Source organism: Lissotriton vulgaris, unplaced genomic scaffold (assembly GCF_964263255.1).
Source record: "Lissotriton vulgaris unplaced genomic scaffold, aLisVul1.2 SCAFFOLD_410, whole genome shotgun sequence".
Classification (NCBI taxonomy): domain Eukaryota; kingdom Metazoa; phylum Chordata; class Amphibia; order Caudata; family Salamandridae; genus Lissotriton; species Lissotriton vulgaris.
The window spans coordinates 561,961-582,317 of NW_028244089.1; the positions used below are offsets into that span (position 1 = coordinate 561,961).

At 44.9% G+C, this 20,357-nt stretch overlaps 1 protein-coding gene across 1 annotated transcript in view; it reads right to left on the minus strand.

Annotated features, from left to right (window-relative positions):
• CELSR3 (cadherin EGF LAG seven-pass G-type receptor 3) overlaps positions 1-20,357 on the minus strand; it is a 690,139-nt gene that overhangs the window by 462,937 nt on the left and 206,845 nt on the right. The gene's annotated exons all lie outside the window — the stretch shown is intronic.

Consider the following 20,357-nt stretch of genomic DNA (forward strand, 5'->3'; position numbering starts at 1 on the left):
CTTACAAGCTGCCAGGTATATGCCCACTCTTACAAGCTGCGAGGTATATGCCCACTCTTACAAGCTGCCAGGTATATGCCTACTCTTACAAGCTGCTAGGTATATGCCTACTCTTACAAGCTGCCAGGTATATGCCTACTCTTACAAGGTGCCAAGTATATGCCTACTCTTACAAGGTGCAAAGTATATGCCTACTCTTACAAGGTGCCAAGTATATGCCTACTCTTACAAGCTGCCAAGTATATGCCTACTCTTACAAGCTGCCAGGTATATGCCTACTCTTACAAGGTGCCAAGTATATGCCTACTCTTACAGGTTGCAAAGTATATGCCTACTCTTACAAGGTGCCAAGTATATGCCTACTCTTACAAGGTGCCAAGTATATGCCTACTCTTACAAAGTGCCAAGTATGTGCCTACTCTTGAGACCAACTCAGGTCCAGTTGGGGGCTTGGAAAGATCACACACCTCGTCAAACACAAGAGACATTACCAAGTTCTTCCACAATCATTTCTTATTGTTTATCTGAATTTTTGCTCCCAATCTCCTTCCGTTGCTCTGAAATGTTGGCCTTTAATCTGTAACAAAGCACTAAGAGACGGCCCTATAGGATTATTATCAACCCCATTAATAAACAAGTACAGAAAGCAACTACTTGTACTTATGCTTTCAGCACACACGTTAGCGGTTCTTGTTGCACTTGTGAAGCAAGGTCCATGCCTTGTGTTCTGATCTGTGTCCTGGCGCGCGACATGCCTCCAGTGGGAACAGTACAACCCGGGCTATCCCGCAATATGCTAATCTTAAAAGTATCTGCAGGCTCCCCTGGCAATGGGGGCAGTTGTTGCCATGGTGACGATCTCACTAAAATGTCCATGTAAAGGAACTCCTGACAAGTGCCTAATTCAGCGCCAACAGATACTTGTCCTGGCTGAGCACTGCAGGGGATGAATAGGGAAGTTGATTCAGTCCCCAAATCCCGCTATGACCAAAACCTGCTACATATGTTGGACTGTCACTGGTGCCTATAACACTACAGAGTCTTAGGGGGTTCACTCTGACACACAGCTCCCTTAGAACTCCAAAAGCTTAGCTTAACCACAACCCTTTTACATGATTTTATGGGCACATGCTCACACCCTTTAATTTCCTTCTCCCTCATGACTTGTGCCCCACTACAAGCGAACGATGGTCCAGATTTGTGTAGGGTACTTCCCTTGCTCAGAGAAGAATCAACAGGCGATCACTCAAAGATCCTCAAACCAATGGTGAAGTGATATTCAGCTTAGTATACAGTCATAGGCTTATACAAGTGTCCAGCAATCCAAGTACATTTGAACCCGGAGGGAGGCCAGGTTTTACTGCAAGGCCATTAAGGACCACTAGGCTTATGTTGGACATACAACAAATAAAAAAGTGTTTACATTTGCACACGTCTGGAACATTTGGGATGCAAGGATCTACCAAACCTTCAGCCATAGGTTACTACTACTACTAATAATGCGATTTGTAGAGCGCATGGCTACTTCATGCGAAGCATCCCAGCGCTGGCATCCTGACTTCGGAGACAGAAACAGGTTGGTTGCACTTACAGCTGAAGAGGTTCTAAGCAGATCCAAAGAGCCAGATCTTCAATTTCTTCCTGACAAGAATTGAGGAGCGGGCCAGCCGGATTACAACCAAAAGAGAATTTCAGATTTATGATGCAAAATAACTGAAGGTGCTTTGTCCAGTTCTGACTCTTTTGAATTTGGGGATGAATGCACCTCTAGAAATAAGGTCAGACAGAGCAACACCTTGTAGCCAATACTGGAGTCCCAGAGTCTCTTGATCTGAATGTTATGGGATTCGGTATCGAAAGCAGCACTGACATCCAGCATAAGAGTAGCCGCAGTTTTGCCCTTATCCATAATCCGCCATGCAGACTCGGAGGCAAGCAGCAAGATGGACCAATACCAGGGATGCCTCTATCTGCCCTTTAAAGATGGGAGAACAGAAGCTGCTCTCCCCATTAGTTTGCTCCTCTGTACGGACTTTTACAGAACTCGAGATACAAACTTGAGGCTGCCCTCTTCACAAAGAGCTTCAATGGTTTTGAGACGGCTACAAGGAGCACTGCAAGTACCTGACCAGATGCCTAAGTCCACCTCTCACAACAAAGTCTGCCTCTTGGGGGCAATGATGCAAGCCTGAGCATGTTCAAGAGGGCTTGAAGTAGCACTGGATATACCTGACCAGATACCTAAGTCCACCTCTCAGAAATGTGGAAAAGAGACTGCTTGAGCCAGGCAACAACACATGTGGAAAAGAGGCTGCGTGAGCCAGGCAACAACACATGGCGAAAAAGAGACTGCATGAGCAAGGCAACACATGTAGAAAAAGAGACTTTGTGAGCCAGGCAACAACACATGTGGAAAAGGGGCTTCCAGGAGCCAGGCAACAACACATGTGGAAAAGAGACTGCATGAGCCAGGCAACAACACATGTGGAAAAGATACTGTGTGAGCCAGGCAACAACACATGTGGAAAAGGGGCTTCCAGGAGCCAGGCAACAACACATGTGGAAAAGATACTGTGTGAGCCAGGCAACAACACATGTGGAAAAGGGGCTTCCAGGAGCTAGGCAACAACACATGTGGAAAAGAGACAACGTGAGCCAGGCAACAACAAACATGTAGAGAAAGAGACTGCGTGAGCTAGGCAACAACACATGTAGAAAAAGAGACTGTGCGAGCCAGTCAACAACACATGTAGAAAAAGAGACTGTGTGAGCCAGGCAACAACACATGTAGAAAAAGAGACTGCGTGAGCTAGGCAACAACACATGTAGAAAAAGAGACTGTGTGAGCCAGGCAACAACACATGTAGAAAAAGAGACTGCGTGAGCTAGGCAACAACACATGTAGAAAAAGAGACTGCGTGAGCCAGGCAACAACACATGTAGAAAAAGAGACTGTGTGAGCCAGGCAACAACACATGTAGAAAAAGAGACTGAGTGAGCCAGGCAACAACACATGTAGAAAAAGAGACTGCGTGAGCCAGGCAACAACACATGTAGAAAAAGAGACTGCGTGAGCTAGGCAACAACACATGTAGAAAAAGAGACTGCGTGAGCCAGGCAACAACACATGTGGAAAAGAGGCTGCGTGAGCCAGGCAACAACACATGTAGAAAAAGAGACTGCATGAGCAAGGCAACAACACATGTAGAAAAAGAGACTTTGTGAGCCAGGCAACAACACATGTGGAAAAGAGACTACGTGAGCTAGGCAACAACACATGTGGAAAAGGGGCGTCCAGGAGCCAGGCAGCAAAACTGTCACGACTCAGACTCCCTGTTAGGAATCTCTGGCTGTGGGTGATGGAAAGTTCCAGGCAGAACCGGACTGGAATTTAAAACAGCCCTGGCAAAAATGATAAATTCAGCCCCAATGAGCAGACGTGCTAATGCGTGCTAGAATCAGAGCAACTCTTTCAAGTTGCTGCTGGGATCGTGTAACGTGCAACAACACTCCTGGAAGCCGAAACCAGTCTCCAAGTGTCAATACCGGCTTCCTGGGGCTCCTGCCTCCCGGGGGATTGCCACTTGCCCAACTGGCCAGCACGGCCATGGTTCCAGGTCTTGACTGTCTTGGTCTACCAGAGGTATAGGCAACCCCTTCTAATAGGCAAGTTGCCCCCTAAGTTATCCAGAAGCACCAGGGGGCCTAGGTCCAGCTACACCCCCCTCAGCCACAAAACAACCATCTGAAGCCTCTGCCGACAGCTTAGAATAAAAAAACACCGATGAACAAATCAAGGCCTCCTGCTTGGCAGGGCGCGTGCAGAGCTGTCTAATCCCTCTGCCTGGATAAATAACATGTAAAAGCTGGCAGCAGCGAGTCAATATTTACTGCTGGCCTCTTTGTGACAAGTGTTCATCGATTTGGCGAAAGCTTCCGTGATTTAGACTGGATACGTGGGCAGCGGAAGGATGATCAAGGCGCTGCGAGCTGGAAGTCTTAGGACCCCCTCCTTGCCCCTACTCCCTATCCCCCCCCCCCCCCGCACAGCAGAGCAGGCCTTCGTTCAGAGTAAGACTGTGGCCAAAAGTCACAATGGTGCAAGTTTTCTTTGTTTTTTCTTGCGTTGCCCATTGCTGCCTCACTGAAACCCCTCTACACCCCCTTAGTCCTGAGTCTGAAGCCGCCTCCTCACTCATCCTCACCTCGGCCATTTCAGGCAGGCCCCCCCTTCCTTCCTGAAGTGTCTCCAAGCTGCAGGGCTCAAGGTCAGCTCCTGAGCAGTGTCCAGTGCTTGGAGGCCTCCACCCAGTTGTGGGTGGAGGCCATCGCAAAGCCTGAGTCTGGTGGAGGATGCAGAGTGCTGTAAAGTGTCTATGAGGCATCTTAGACCAGTCAATGCATCTCATGGCGAAGGGCGACCTGCATGATACATTGGCAAACGAAAGGCAACACCGACAAACTCCGCGCTCTCTCTTCTCGTCCCATACTACGGAGCATCGACAGGCCAAGTTTCATTCGACCCATCGGGCCTAAATCCAGTGATTCACCATCATTTTCGTACATTCATAGGTTTCTTCTTAAGTTACGTTTATGAACGATAGTGTGTGCTCATATGGATATTGTTAAAGTGTTGAGAAAGTCCTGGTCATTTCCCATCCAATTTTTAAGATCATACTTGTATATTGTGACATATATAACTTACATGAAAACTATGCAGTGACCTATAAACATGTTAAGCATAGCATAACGTATAAACATGTGCATATATATATATTTGTTTCCATATGCAATATATATATTTGTTAAGCAGAATATATTATAAAACGATAAGTAGTATACATTTTTTACAAAGAAATGCACATATCTAAATACATACATATAATCAAATTATGCATATTTACATGCACAGGCATATGCTGTACATTTGCGTTTGAGTGTGGTGTCATGTAGAAAACAGCCAAGTCTTGAGTAATCTTCTGAATTTAATATAGTTTATCTGTGGCTCTTATGTTTGGGGGTAATGAATTCCATAGTTTGGCTGCTTAAACAGAGAAAGATATACGACTAATGTGTTTTTTCTTGAATGCTGGCGGTTTGAGGCAAGGTGCCAATCTTGAGCAGAGGTTCCTATGTTGTATGTATTTGATCATTTTATTTCTGAGAAAAAATGTTCTGTTCCATGTATTGGTTTGTGGGTGAGACAAAGCAGCTTGAATGTGGATCTTCTGGCAACCGGTAACCAATGCGGGCCCTCAAGGCATGATGTATAATGAAGAATCTTTGGATGCTGAGAAGTAGATTAGGAAGCAAAATCTATTGCACTCAATCCATATTAGACTTGGAAGGCATATACAGGACTGACCCTCAACTGGTAATGTTTACGACTGCAGTAGCTGGTCTGAAAGTCAGCTGAACTAGCCGGACCCAAGGCTGATAGTTATAAGAATGCAGGTAATTCATTCCAAAATAAAACCAGAATCAAAGACACAGAAATATTCATGATCAGCTATGATCTAGCGTGAGACAAGCCTAGTGGCTCCTTCATCCTGCTATGAACTAAAGCCAGAGTAACACAAATAGTCACAGCCGGCTAAGGTCTGAAAGTCAGCTGATCTGGCATGAGACAAGGCTGCTGGCTAGTTCTTCCCACCATAAATCAGAGACAGATAAGCAGAAAGAATCACAGTCGGCTATGGCCTGAAAGTGAGCCGATCTGACCTGAGAAACAGAACTAGTCATGGTCAGGGAGGCCTGGTGGCGGTATCAGGAGAAGGCCGCATGGCGCCTGCTGCCCTGCTGCTGCCGACTGTCCTCAACAGGAAGAATAAGTGAACCCATTGAGTGCCCCAACTTGTATGGGGGAGGAAGGGCTTTGACACCTAGTTCAGCAGACGTGAAAGCAACATTGGTGGTGGATTCCGACATGCATCAGCAAGAAACAATGCCAATGGGGATTCCACAACCCTCCACATTAGAGGAGGCAATAGGAGGAAAGAATGAGTTTTAGAAAATCCCAAGGCTGCATGCAAGTGGCTGCTAGGGAATGGTATTTTCTATGAATGACATTCCATTAAACCACATGCAGAGACAGATCTTCAATGTCTCTAAAGCTACTTTTCAACACCTTATTCCATTCTTCCTTTGTTATGTCTCCATTTAGTTCCGAAATACATTTAGACTTGAGAAAGTCCTGATAGTAATTTTGTATTACCATATTTTCTTGAAACATAATTTCATACATATTGGATGCTAAGGATCTCTTTTTGAAATATCCAATCAAGTTAAGGTTTTATTTTTTGTTTTGTTTTTAAGAGTTTTATATAGCGCAAACTAGACTCAAGACAGCTGGTATCAGAGCACTTTATATAAGCATCAGTTACGTTACAGATGAACACATTCATTTAAAAAAAAAAAATTGTTAGGCACGGGGAGATTAAGGGATTTGCCCAGAATCGCAGGATGTTGTGGGTGTTGTCAAGACTCGAACCCGGTTCCCGAGGTCCAAGATCGACCGCTCTAGACGTAAGGCTACATATCCAATATAAAGTCCTTTAACATGATATGCTTATCCACGTTAAGTGCCATTTAAACTAAACGCAAATTGAAGATCTTGTTTAGTTTTCTATGGGGGCGAACCAAAAAGAAGTCCAAAAGAATTATCACTGAATATATAGAAAAGTTCTTTATTTGTTATTGTTCATTCTTTAAAAAGCAGTCACCGTGCAATTCACAACAAAATCAGCCAACGCGTTTCACTCCCTACCAGGGAGTTTCTTCAGGGCGACTAAAGTTAACACCGGTAGCGCACGCCCGGAACCTCCAAATTCATGAAAGAAGTTATTGTCTCTCGCTTTTAATGGTTAGGTTTCCTAATTGCCACGTTGGTTCCGTGGTTTGGAGTTCGGGTGTGTTTATTTTCGCATAGAGTTGGTCGTCGTCGGTGTGTAGAATCCCCTATTGGTGACGTCTCACTCTCCGGTGCTTTGTGATTCTGGTAAGGGAAGTCGGGTCGCTTCCTTCTCCCTGGAAAAGTTTCCTCAATCGCCTCACAGTAACGGCATAGATGGTCACAAAAAGTTTTAGGACCATCTATGCCGTTACTATGAGGCGATTGAGGAAACTTTTCCAGGTTCATAATTTCGGGGAGAAGGAAGCGACCCACTTCCCTTACCAGAATCACAAAGCACCGGAGCGTGAGACGTCACCAATAGGGGATTCTAAACACCCCTCTTTTTGTGAGGTTTGTGAGGTTTGCTTACCTAAATTCAAGGCAGATCCTCCCCTCTCTCTTCCAGTTGGTCATGGATCTTTCACTCAGAGAGTTAATTTACATATCATTGTTCAAGTCCCATTTGTCACTTAGCTCCTGAACAGCTCTCTGTACAATTTCAGGCTTAATTCCTCAATTTTTCTTGCACTCTCTATTCTGCTCTTTTCTCCACTAAAGTCACAGATCTTTTGAATCTATGTCATCTGTATATTATAAGTATATTTGAATGATTCGGGGGCTTCAATTTATCAACTTTTACCTTTTTCTTCAAAAGTCCTATTTTTAATGTCTCAACATGTTCTATGTAAAGTGTACTGATGACTTACTGGTCTGATCAGCGCTCCATAAAACCTCAAATAAATGAATAGCTAAAGTGAGAGGAAGAGGTGTTAACAGGTTAGGAGATGTCATAAGGAAGGGACTCCTCTGTCATTCGCTGAAATGAAAATTATGTATTAGCATGAGGTGGTGAAAGGTATAATGAGTGTGTGCAAATGAGCCATTACTAGTTACTGAGATACCAGACCACGGCGAAACCCCTGATGTATCTCCAATGGAAACCGCGGTATCAGGCACGCGCACGCAATCTGGACCTACCCGCTCAACGCATGGGGCAATGATGTCATCATCTCTCAGGTCCAAGACTAAACATGAGGGCAAAGGGAGGAGGGGTGCTGGTTGGCATCTTAGAAGAAGAAGTTGAAGGAAGGCTATGAAGGCCCTAGGAAGGGATCAAGACCTCAAGGATCCAGCTGAGAAACTTGAAATATTTGCGTTGTCTTGAGTCGTATTCCACGCAGCGGAGGTCGGTGGACACACGAGGAGGTCGGTGGACACACATTGTGCATACGGCGCTCAATTGAAAAAGGGCTGCCCGGGTGTAAAGAGTGCGCCTCCACTAACAGACAAGGAGCCTGGGGATTGTCGAGGAAAGTCCAGGGAGCAAGGATGGACATTTGAGCCAGATATAATGACAGCGCTGTGGGAAATGTGAGGCTAAAACACGCCTTTTGCATCTCTAAATCAGACTTTGCAACACCCATGGGACTGGGCTCCTTGAACATGGATTATTACTCTGGCAGGAATTTTATGTCGTCTTCAGATGACCTCACAAAGACCTGCCTTAAAACCGGGCAATGTCATCCTCATCACCACAGCATATCAGTGTGTCAAGTTTGCAGCTAAGATCAGAGTAACCACTTCAAATGCTTGGATGCCAGCCGGGTAATGGAGTGTTTCATCCTTCTTAGGTCGATAACACGAGTGAACTGGAGATAGGTAACAGTTATCCCTTGCTGAATCCTTACTACTGAAACCTCTTAGCTGGCTTTATCTTTTCACCTCATGCCTTAATACTGTCCGTCACAGCTGGAAATGGAACAAGTTTACTCAGGGGTGGTACAAGATGGAGAAAACAGGCCGGGGCTCGAGTCACAAGGAGCTGGAGTCACGTAGAGTCTGACTGTCAACTTATACATTCATTCTTTAAAAAATGAAAAGAAGGACAAATGGGAGCCTATCTGTTCTGGTTTGTTTAATTGGTCACAAACAAACTGAAAACACGTAGCCGGGTGAACGTACCTGCTGCAGAGAGCTTTGGGCTGCCAACATAGCTGCCGGTACAATAACAGTAAGATAACTCTTGTGGTTAATGCACCTGCTTCAGAGATCTGCGTGCAGTAGTGCAGAGGGTTAATCAGACCCTTGCACCCCCTGGTGTGCGTGAGGCGCCCTTCACGATCCCCCTCATACCCCCTCCCCCAGCCAGTCTAGGACTGCATATATCTGCAGGACACAGGTGCGGTGGCCCCATCCCCACATTCTGCAGGGAGACTATCATTTTGCCCTATAGCAGTGTTCATGTGCCTGCTGCAAAGCACAGGATGTGACCCGCCGGTCACAGATTTGTAATTTATGCAGATGGTTCAATGGGTCAGTGATCTCCTGGCAGTTCACTAGGTGTTACATGCAGGTCATATATCACAATTCCTTGTAATATAGCTTAGTGAGCATAATGTGTTATGAACCAGCAACAAAGACTTGCATGCATACCCCACGGCTTAAATTAACGCAGTTAATACACTTTGCGGACTCTCCTATACATTACCAGCATCACTGAACAAGCATTTGCAATGCAATAGGTCTCGCATTACTGAAAGTTTGAGCTATTGGCGTTGCATTATTATTTGCAAATACTTGTTTAAAAAGTAAATAGTCCATGTTCTAAGTGTAAGCAGGCACAGATAAATATAAAGGACTTGAGAACGGTGAAGGCCCAAACAAGATACTTTCTTTGGATATTTGGTGTTCACCATATTAGTTTGAACACTGAGGATGAACTGGCCAAACGAAGAAGGAGTAGAAAGCAATTCAGATTCAAAAATGAGAGCACGCAAGTCAAGTTAAAAAAAAAGCAAGCCCGTAACTGTAAGGAGACGCTGCAACAAACGTTTGAAACGCCGAGTGCACAGCATGTTGTGAACGCCCGGCTAAAAGGGCTTCAACTGCCACCACATAACTTTGACCTAAAGACAAGCATAAAGAACTTCCACCTACTGCGAATAAGTACCTGCTGGTTTAAAATATGCAAAGAAGAGAAAGATAAATAAGAAGCCTAAGAAGTCTCCATTGCTGTTTAAATACAATTGCCCTGATGAGATTCCTGGTACTTCGGGCCCAGGAACAGAAACGCGCGGCAGATAAATATACAGAGGACTACTGAATGTTTTAAATTTGTGATTAGAGAGAAAAATCTCCAGTTTTTCACAGGAAACCAACTTCCCCTGTATAAGATTGGATAGCAAATCTAGGGGCACATGCATCAACCTATTTAGGAAGTGCATCAACCTATTTAGGAAGTGCAAACGGTGCGAATCGGTAAATTCGGCCGTTTGCGCTTCCTAAATACGTTTTTGGGATGCATGAAAGATTTTTTCAAAAATCGTTTTTTTTGCATTTCCTAAAAATGAGAATGCATTTAAGGAATCGCATTTGTGCGATTCCTTAAATGCAATGCATCATTTTTTTTAAAAATGCGAATTTTGAAATAGGAAGTGCAAATTAACACGAAGTTGACCCTTGTGTTAATTTGCGAAATTGTTTCAAAAAGCACAAAAATGCATTTCGAAAAGTGTCATGTTACAGACACACATGTCCTTAGGACATGTGTGTGTGAAACATGCACTTTAAAATAAATTTCAGGGGTGCAGGGGGGGTCCTTTGGACCCCCCTCTGCACCCTTGCAATGCATCAACAAATTGCGATTTCCTAAAAAAAGAAATGCAAAACGGCATTGATTCCTATGGGCCTCTAGGCCCATAGGAATCAATGTAATGCCATTCCTTAATTGCGATTCGCAATTAAGGAATCGCAAATTCCGAAATTTATGAAATCCTAAAAAAAATTAGGATTTCTTGATGCATAGGATTTTGCAATTCCTAAATAGCGATTCCTTAATTTTCGCTATTTAGGAAATGCAAAATCCTAGATTGATGCATGTGCCCCATAGACATTAAAGAGTCTAAAGAATCAAAAGCACATTACCAATGGCGATATATGTATTGGATGTCTTTTTTGTTAAAATGTTTTTCATGTAAAATGCGTTTGTGATATATGTTGTACTGCACATTTATGTCTTATTTAAGTATGTTTGTAAAATTGTTTTGAGAACAAGGATGTATTGATATGACACAACATAAGTCTTTTTCAGATTGAAAAAAATAACTAAGAATAAAAAATAGTGAAAATAAAAAGGTGAAAATAAATACACTAGTTCAAACTTAAATCAATGGGTTTGGCTATTTAGCAAAGACATTCAGCTTACAAAAAAACGCGAGGCACAGGCCCATTCCTTTTTTTCAAGTTATAATACGGCCCTGCTTGTGCCTTGCCCCCTTGGGCCTAACTCCTCTTTTTTCTTTGAATATATGGCCTGCAGCATCCCCAGCCCACAGCACGATGGGGAGGGGTAAACTATTTCAGCCTAATGGGCGTTGCACACTTGCCAAGTGGGAGGAAGGGAGAGTGTCCAAGCGTGTCAAGTTGGATGGGCGGGATGCAAGATTTTTTCATTTCGGTCAGTAAATCAGATTTGATGATGTCCACTGTACTGGGTTTTCATAAGGTTAGATGAGAGAAATGGGGGAGGGGAGCTGTGAAAGACTTCATTGATAGCCTTGTTGTGTCGTGGTATGTTGAGTCTATAAAACAAAAACAAGTAGAATCCATGCAAAGCAGAGACAACAAGAAGTCGTAGACAAAGAAACTGAATGCCAAGGTTTCTTAAGAGAGGCCAAAGAGGAAGTTAGGTGATCCCAGACTGCAAAACATGGCAAATAACATCGACAAAGGAATTACTGACCGGAAGTGTGGATTAGTGTTGTGAAACTCTTCACACTTATGAGCGATTACCAAATCGCATACATAATGGTCTGCCGAGTAGAGCCTCCAGCTTCAGGTGACGTGGTTCCATCCATTTTAGAAAGTGAACATCGTGTAGCTAAAAAATAATTGTGTGAAGCCGCCTTGAAGATCAAGTGTGGCGTATCGTTGCATAACAAAGTATAATTTTAATTAAAAAATGATTTGGTGAACTGCGCTATAAGAAAGGTGCATGGCCGCCATTGTTCCAGCTGAAAAGCGGTATGCCAGTGTGTTTAAAAACATTGGCGAGCCACGCATAACAAAACTTTTTTAAAAGGCATGTCCACCATTCTTAAAGGTGAAGCGGGTGTGACACGCTGCTTTACTCGGAGATAGTACCCGTGTTTTTAATATGAAAGTGAAAAGCAGGTGCTGTGCTGAAACCTTAAGCATGGCGCCAGGGAGCGGGACGGGGATGAGAGGCTGCAAGCAACAGGCGCAATTGTTGACAGCGTTGATTGGTTTGGGCGAGCCACACCTAACAAAATAAATGCGTGGCTGCCATTGTGGAACCTGAAGTGTACCTCGCACTTGAAAAATTAACACAAGGCGCATCTCAGAACGACTATGCTTTAAAGAAAATATATTATGGCGTGAGCACTGTTAACAGAGCAGCTACTATTCTTGAATCAAAAAACATAACATAATTTAAAGCACGACCATACTGCTTAAAAAAAAGCAGTTGCAGGAAAGCATGTTGTGCGTGCAATAGGAGAAAGTCATTTAACAAAATAGTCCTCACAGACTTTAAATAAAGCATACAGAGAAACAATACACGTAAGAGGGCCAGTTCTCATGGGAGTTTACAACAACAGAAAAGGCGGTACTAAGGAGGTACTTCTAAGCCTATTAACCAATGAAAAGCCACCAATTACATAGGACAGTAACAGGAACCAATTAAAAAGATGGTCCAAAAGTGGGCGGAGCTTAATGCCCATACCCTGAATACAGCATGTCTTGAAGAAACAGTGCAAGCACTGCCTAGGCGAGACCTAAAAAGTCAGAGAAGGGACCGATGGCTAGATTCATAAACCATGTAAATATTCCTCAGTCAGTGAATGCTAATTTTGGGATTAATGTAAACCCCTCACATAACATTAGGGCTGTCCCAAATCCTATCTCCATTTTACATCAGATTGGTAGCCTCCTAAAATCCTCCAGGAAAACTGAGTTCTCTTCAAGTGGTAAGGAGCCAGGACCAGAAAAATGATGTAATCGTCAACTGTCTGGAAGTGATACCCATATCTACTCTAAACCGGACGTTGGCTGGTCTTCACACAGCAAGCCGGGATATCAGACATGAGCATCCAGGGGTAGCAGCAGTACCCAATACTTCCCTTGCTACCCCTCATCTCAGGGGTAAAGAAGGCAACATCAGGACCAGAAAGTAAAAATAGCTCCATAGCCTCCCTCTAGCCCCTCAGCAATAAATAGAAGGTGGCTGAAGAGATCAGGGGCTCATCTTTTGGCATGTGATGTCATTTCCGCAACCCCCAACCGAAGCCCTGGAATTGGAACCCTTTAACAACATCAGCATCCTGCAGCCCTTACATATCAGCAGCATCCTGCAGCCATTCAAAAACATCTGCATCCTGGAGCCCTTTAATAAAATCAGCATCCTGGAGCCCTTTAATAACATCAGGATCCTGCAGCCATTCAATAGCATCAGCATCCTGGAGCCCTTTAATAATATCAGGATCCTGCAGCCCTTTAATAACATCAGCATCCTGGAGCCCTTTAATAACATCAGCATCCTGAAGCCCTTCAATAACATCAGGATCCCCCAGCCCTTACATATCGGCAGCATCCTGGGTCCCTTTAATATCATCAGCATCCTGCAGCCCTTAAATATCAGCAGCATCCTGGAGCCCTTCAATAACATCGGTATCCTGTGGCCCTTACATATCAGCAGCATCCTGCAGCCATTAAATATCAGCAGCATACTGCAGCCCTTTAATAACATCAGCATCCTGACGCCCTTTAATAATGTCAGCATCCCCCAGCCCTTACATATCAGCAGCATCCTGAAGCCCTTTAATAACATCAGCATCCTGCAGCCTTTCAATAACATCAGCATCCTGCAGCCATTCAATAACATCAGCATCCTGCAGCCCTTACATATCAGCAGCATCCTGAGGCACTTCAATAACATCGGTATCCTGTGGCCCTTACATATCAGCAGCATCCTGCAGCCCTTACATATCAGCAGCATCCTGAAGCCCTTTAATAACATCAGCATTTTGGAGCCCTTACATATCAGCAGCATCCTGAGGCCCTTCAATAACATCAGCATCCTGCAGCCCTTACATATCAGCAGCATCCTGAGGCCCTTAAATAACATCAGCATTTTGGAGCCCTTACATATCAGCAGCATCCTGAGGCCCTTCAATACATCAGCATCCTGAAGCCCTCACATATCTGAAGCACCCTGGGGTGCATGAGTATGAGCGGCTACCAAGGCTGGACTGGGAACCGAAACCGGCCCTGGCAAAGTGCTCGGCCGGCCTCCCCCTGGCCCCCCCAGGGGGGGGGGGGGCGGATTGGGGTGCGACCGTGCTCTTTGCCAGGGCCGGTTTTCGGCCGATTTTGTTACAGGGCCGTTTTTGCAGCTGCTGCAAAAAACGGCCCTGTAACAAAAACGGCCCCCTGGGGTCCAAAGCCGGCCCCCACCCATGCGGCCGACCGGGGGATTGCCCAGTGCCCGCAACGGCCAGTCCGGGCCTGGCGGCTACCTGGAGTCCTCAAATATCAGCAGGGTCCTTGGGCCCTCAGACAATATCAGCCCCTAGGCACCCTTTAAACTCAACAGCATTTCTGTGGCCATTAAATATAAACCCCATACGTAGTCCTTAAATAATCCTGGGGCCTTTATATATCAGCAGTTTCCTGTAGAACTTAAACAACAGCAGCATCCTGGGACCCTTTAATAACAACACCATCCTGGAGCTGTTAAGTATCAACGTTACCCTGGGATCCATAAAATAGGCACGATCCTGGGGACTTTCCATAATATCAGCAATATTCCGTGGTCCTTAAATTTCAGCAACATCCTGGAGCCCTCAGATAATATCAGCATCCTTGATCTTTCAATATCAACAGTATCCTGGGGCCCTTAAATATCATATGTATTCTGCAGTTTTTAAGTTTCAGCAACACCCTGGGGCCATTAAATATCAGTAGCATTCTGGGGGTCAAAAAAAGAGACCTTCCATCAGCTGATCGTCACTAAGTCCATAAAGTTATACAAAGTGCCTTTTGCATGGATCAGTTGGGATTACAGGGCCCGATTCACAGAACTAATTTAAGACAAAATCCTAAACTTACTCCTTTTGGTATTCACAGAAGTTAGGATTTAGTCTTAAGTTTGTCTTAAGACAAACTTAAGACAGACTTAAGACAGTCTTAAGACAAAATCATAACTTAAGTCTGTCCTAAGTCTGTCTTAAGACAAACTTAAGACAAAATCCTAACTTCTGTGAATACAAAAAAGGAGTACGTTTAGGATTTTGTCTTAAGTTAGTTCTGTGAATCGGGCCCACAGAGTCTGGGCATGAGGCCAGCCCTCAGCCCCTCGAGGTCTCCAACATTTAACTCTACATAGGGTCAGTCGCAGCAGGCATGGCACGCGGGTGGCGGGGCCGCGGGTGATACGCGGTGGGGAGGGGGGATCAGAATTAGAAAAGAGTTTTAAAAACATACCTCGAGGCTGGGTTCTGCGTCTTCTCCGCTCCTGCTTTTCTGCCTCCCCTAAGCCCATCACAATGCTGTGAATTGCAGTGTTGTGATTGGTCTGGGCGCCGTGACACAGTCCTCAGCCAGGGACTGGAAGGGTGGATATGTTCTCCATGCAGGCTGTAATGCAGGCTGCATGGAGAACAGGGAAGTTCACATGACTCCCGGGCCAACCAAACAGTCACTGCACACTTAGGAGTGGGCAAACCACTCCGCCCCTGCCCTGCGCGGAGAGCAAAGCAGCCCCGCCCACCACCCTGGTGCAAGGCAGCAGGACAGGAAACATAAAATGACAAAAACTCTAAGTAATTGTCATTTTATGTTTCTCACTGCTGACCCTGCTCCCTAAGTGGCTTGGGTACGCCCAGACATGGGTTATGTGCTCACTGTGTCACTGGAACCAAGCTGTACCCGGCTGATGAGCCCATAACTAGGCAATATCGGTCCTGGGTTGCTTGTGGTCCAGTTCAGGGAGGAGCTGGCTTGGCAGTTTGGGCTGGAGTGTTCCCATTAGGAAAGTGTCAAGACTGATTTGCATACGGCCGGGTCCAAACAGAGGTGGCATGGTGAGCAGAAGAACAATGGATTGGAGAGCTACCCCGAGTGTTTGCCAGTGGTTGGAATTATTGCAAGCAGCCTCCTATCACCTTTTGCGTGATTCTTATCTATATTAAATACCTCCACCTTAGTAATGAGGTAACTTCAAATCATCACATGCCTTGTGGCACAAGGGACATGCCCACAACAGTAAACCTCCCCAACTCAAATTGAGCTATCACTCAGCTATCAACTTTAAATGTGTTTTAGAATTGCAATATTTTGTCTCGTCAACATATTAGTTTTTGAAAATACAAATTTTTCTATCAAATACCACTTTCCACTTTAGGCAAACAAACTCAATTTTCCAGAAGAAAAACCTTTTCCGAAAAAACATACACAGTTTCCAAACATCAGCTTGTTATTATAATTGAGTAATACCATCTAAAAATGCCTCGCATGGTCAGATTCTGCTTCGAATGCCCTGGCATTACAGTCATAGGCCAAGGATGCTCACTATTACACCAGGGATGTCTGTGTTATGCAAATAGGGCCACCACTGTGCCGAGGCTGGGAGGCATAACATCCAGGATGCCCACAGTATATCAGTAATAGCCATTATTATGCAAGAAGTGACCACCATACTGTCAGGGATGGTTAAAAGTAGACAAGTAATATTTTTAGCATGTCAATGATGGAAGCCAGTATGGCACACTACCAAAGATGTCCAAAATAGTTAAGGCTAACCAGTATTATGCCATTGGCACTATTGTGCCACAAATGGACACATTTGCGCCAGAGATAAAACCATTATGATGGGGGCCGGCATACAAACCTGATAGTCCCTGACAGCAGGCTTAGCCTCAAAGAAACATCACTGTTTATTAGAGAGGGACACAATGTCAGACAGACACACATAAATGTATTCAGATGAGGCTCTCAATTTTCTCTGCCCTGGACTCAAACCCTGCTCTCCTCAGCTCTTGCGCAATTCCTTCTCCCAAATAACACATTTTCACCCTTACTCCTGTAGTCACAGACTTTGGTGGGCCAACACTGATTACTGCTGCCACTCACACATGTGATGCAGCTGACAGAGCAGGGAGTATACCATGGACAATCTCCTTGTGCCTTAGGATTAGCATGGATACAAATAGTCATGTGGCAGACTCATCAGCCAACACAATGTGTGTTTGAATGTTACCATGAGGCCCTGCCATTGGTTTGGCTGGATGCCACTCTAAAGGTCTTGAAACGAGCAGTGCTGCCTTCTTGAATATGCATAGAGTCTGAGACTGGCTTGGCTTGACCTTTGGGAGTTATTCTGAGGGTGCTGGTGAGCTTCCAGTAGCTCTTGAGCTACCCGTGGACAACCCTGCACTAATGCATCTCAACATCGTAACAAGAGGGCATAGTGAGTTTAGTGCTTGATGCTGAGTCTGCAGGTCACTCGCTTGAACCTTAACACCTTAGCTGCTTTAGAACGTCCAGCTCCAGTGCTGAACGTTCCATTGCGCAGGTGCAGTTGGAACGTCCAACGGCCGACGGCAGCATTCCCGAGGTAGTAGTGCCGTCGACCGCTGGACGGGCGCAGCGCTTATGGGGTTAAACGTGTCAACCGAGTCTTTTAGCTTCTCATGGCCAATACAAAAAGCAATAATACATTGGATAATGTAACATCAGTTATTTACAGTTCTTAGAGGCGCCAAAGCCTCCGGTATGAAGAGCTAAGGACAAGTGTAGAGCTGTCATGGTTATGAGTGTTGGTGACCTTGCTGTGGAAGAGGGTGATTCTGTGGCTTCCAGAGTCAAAGGTAATGGTAGGCTGCTTTTCCCTCCAGCAAGAATCGTTCAATGAACTTATGGGTATTTTACCCTTACAGTTGATAAGGGGGTGGATGTGTTACATATTTAAATGTTCTTTATTGTAGTGCTATATACGTTGCTATGTTTTAGGAATGTATGCAGTTTCTACTATGTGTAAGTTGTATGTGTTCTATTGTTTTTCTGCAAGTGCTGTGGAAGTTCTATGGTCTGTTTGCATTCTGGAACTATGCAGAGAGTCAGTTACCAAAGGATGTTATCGTACACAGTCCTGTTTGTACTGTGCTGTGCAAATAAACACCTTTTATAATACCTTGGTTTGGATTTAACAAGTGTTTGAAATTGGGTTACTAATTGAGTGGGGGTGGGAGCCCAGGTCAAGCGGCAACTACAATCTTAGTCCTAGGCCCCTTGTCAGGGTAAGGAACAAGCAAACGACAAATTAACCTGTGCTCACCCCTTGGTAGCTTGGCACACAGCAGTCAGGCTTAACTTGAAGGCAATGTGTAAAGTATTTGTGGAACACTTCAAACAGTAAAACGGTGAAAACACCACCCAAAAAGATCTCACATCATGTTTAGAAATACAGAGAGATTTTTAATAAATAAAACAAGTCCAAAATGACAAAAATCCAATTAGTGGAACCGGAGATATTAAACTGTAAAGTTTTATAATTACACCCAGTTATGTGATCAGAGATAGGCTGCAAGCACCAAATGGCTAAGGCAAGAAAATGCCAACTTTTTAAATGAGGCATTTTCTGAATTGCAATATAAAATTAAAATTCGCCATAAGTTAGGATTTTAAATTAGTATCCTAGAAACACCAAACCGGAAGGGTTTTTTTCTTTGGAAATTACAGTTTTAAAATGTAATAAGGCAACTTCAATGTTATCCTATGGGAGAGAAAGGCCCTGCAGTAGTGACAAACAAATTTAAGAGCTTTTCACTTCCAGGACATGCAAAACTTAAAAGTACATGTCCCACTTTTTAACCCCTTCGCTGCGGGGTGTTTTCCCCCCGCTGTGAGGGGGGGGGGGAGATGGGGGCTGAGCGCGGCGCCGCTGTGCTTGTGAGGAGCTCGACTCGTCATGAGGCACAGTGCAGCTGCACTCATGAGGAGCGGAGCTCGTCACAACCACACCCGTTTTGGAACGTTCAGCACAACGGGGGAAATTATCCCCGCGTGCGAACGTTCCAACGGAGCTCGTCATGAGTGCAGCTCAACCGTGCCTCATGATGAGCTGAGCTCGTCATGAGCATGGAAGAAGTTAAGTACACTGCATCCTGCCCTTGGGGTTTTCCAGGGTCTACCTTAGAAGTGACTTATATGTATCAAAAAGGATGGTTTTCGCATAGCAAAGGATTTATTTTGCCATGCTGACATGGCAGTTTAAACTGTACACACAGGCTCTGCAGTTTCAGGCCTGAGCCATGGAAGAGGGCTACTTAAGTGGGAGGCACAATCAGTGCTGCGGGCCTGCTAGTAGGCCCTGGGCACATGTAGTTCAATTTGCTAGGGATTTATAAGTAAAGTAAATTAAATATACCAACTGGGAATAAGCCAATTCTACCATGTTTAAAGGAGAGAGTACAAGCACTTTATCACTGTTTATCAGTGGTAAAGTGCACAGAGTCCTAAAGCCAACAAAAACAAATTCAGCAAAAAGGGGAGGAACAAATCAAAACGTTTGGGAATGACCCTGCACGAAGGGCCATTTCCAACAACAAGTATAACTTTGGCTCATATGTCTGGGTAACTTTGCCTCGTAAGAAGGAAGTAGGTAAAAGAGGCCATGGGGAGGGGTGGAGAAGGCGGTGCAGACGCTGCTTTATCTGCATCAGTCGGTTCTGAGACAGCAGCACTTTCAAAGCCAGGATTTAAAGGGATTGCCGGCCACGGTAGCTCGACTGAGGCGCGCACAGGCGTGATGGGCCGCATGAAAGGGAGCCTGGCAGTCTTTGAAAAGCACAACACAGAGCAGGAAACGAGCTGATGACTGCCTCGCCGCCCCCTCTTCCTGTGGGCAATGACATCTGTCAAAGTCAAGGGGAACCACTGTAATCAGGCTGAGGAATGGAGGCAGGCAGGGCAAACAGGAGCGGAGACAGAGACGGATTGTACCAGCCATCACCAGCAGCGTGAGCTGTGCACACACTGGCACCAGGAGGGGCATTGTCTCCGGGGCCCGTCTCAGTGCTGCCCAGACAGATGATGGCCTCGCCAGCTGAGAAACCAGGCCTCCAAGTTTACAGAGCAGTCCTGGGGTCAGGGAAGACACATCACAAAGACGACGTTTGTGGATAGAAAGCTGCTAATACTCCCTTGTGAAGGAAAACAAAACCATGGAGGGCACTTGTTCCACTGTATTTACACTCATGCACCCACATGCATCAACCTATTTAGGAAGTGCAAACGGTGCAAATCGGTAAAATCGGCCGTTTGCACTTCCTAAATAAGTTTTTGGGATGCATCATGCATTTTTGTGAAAATCGCTATTTTTAGCGATTTCCAAAAATGCGATTGCTTTTAAGGAATCGCAAATTTGCGATTCCTTAAAAGCAATGCA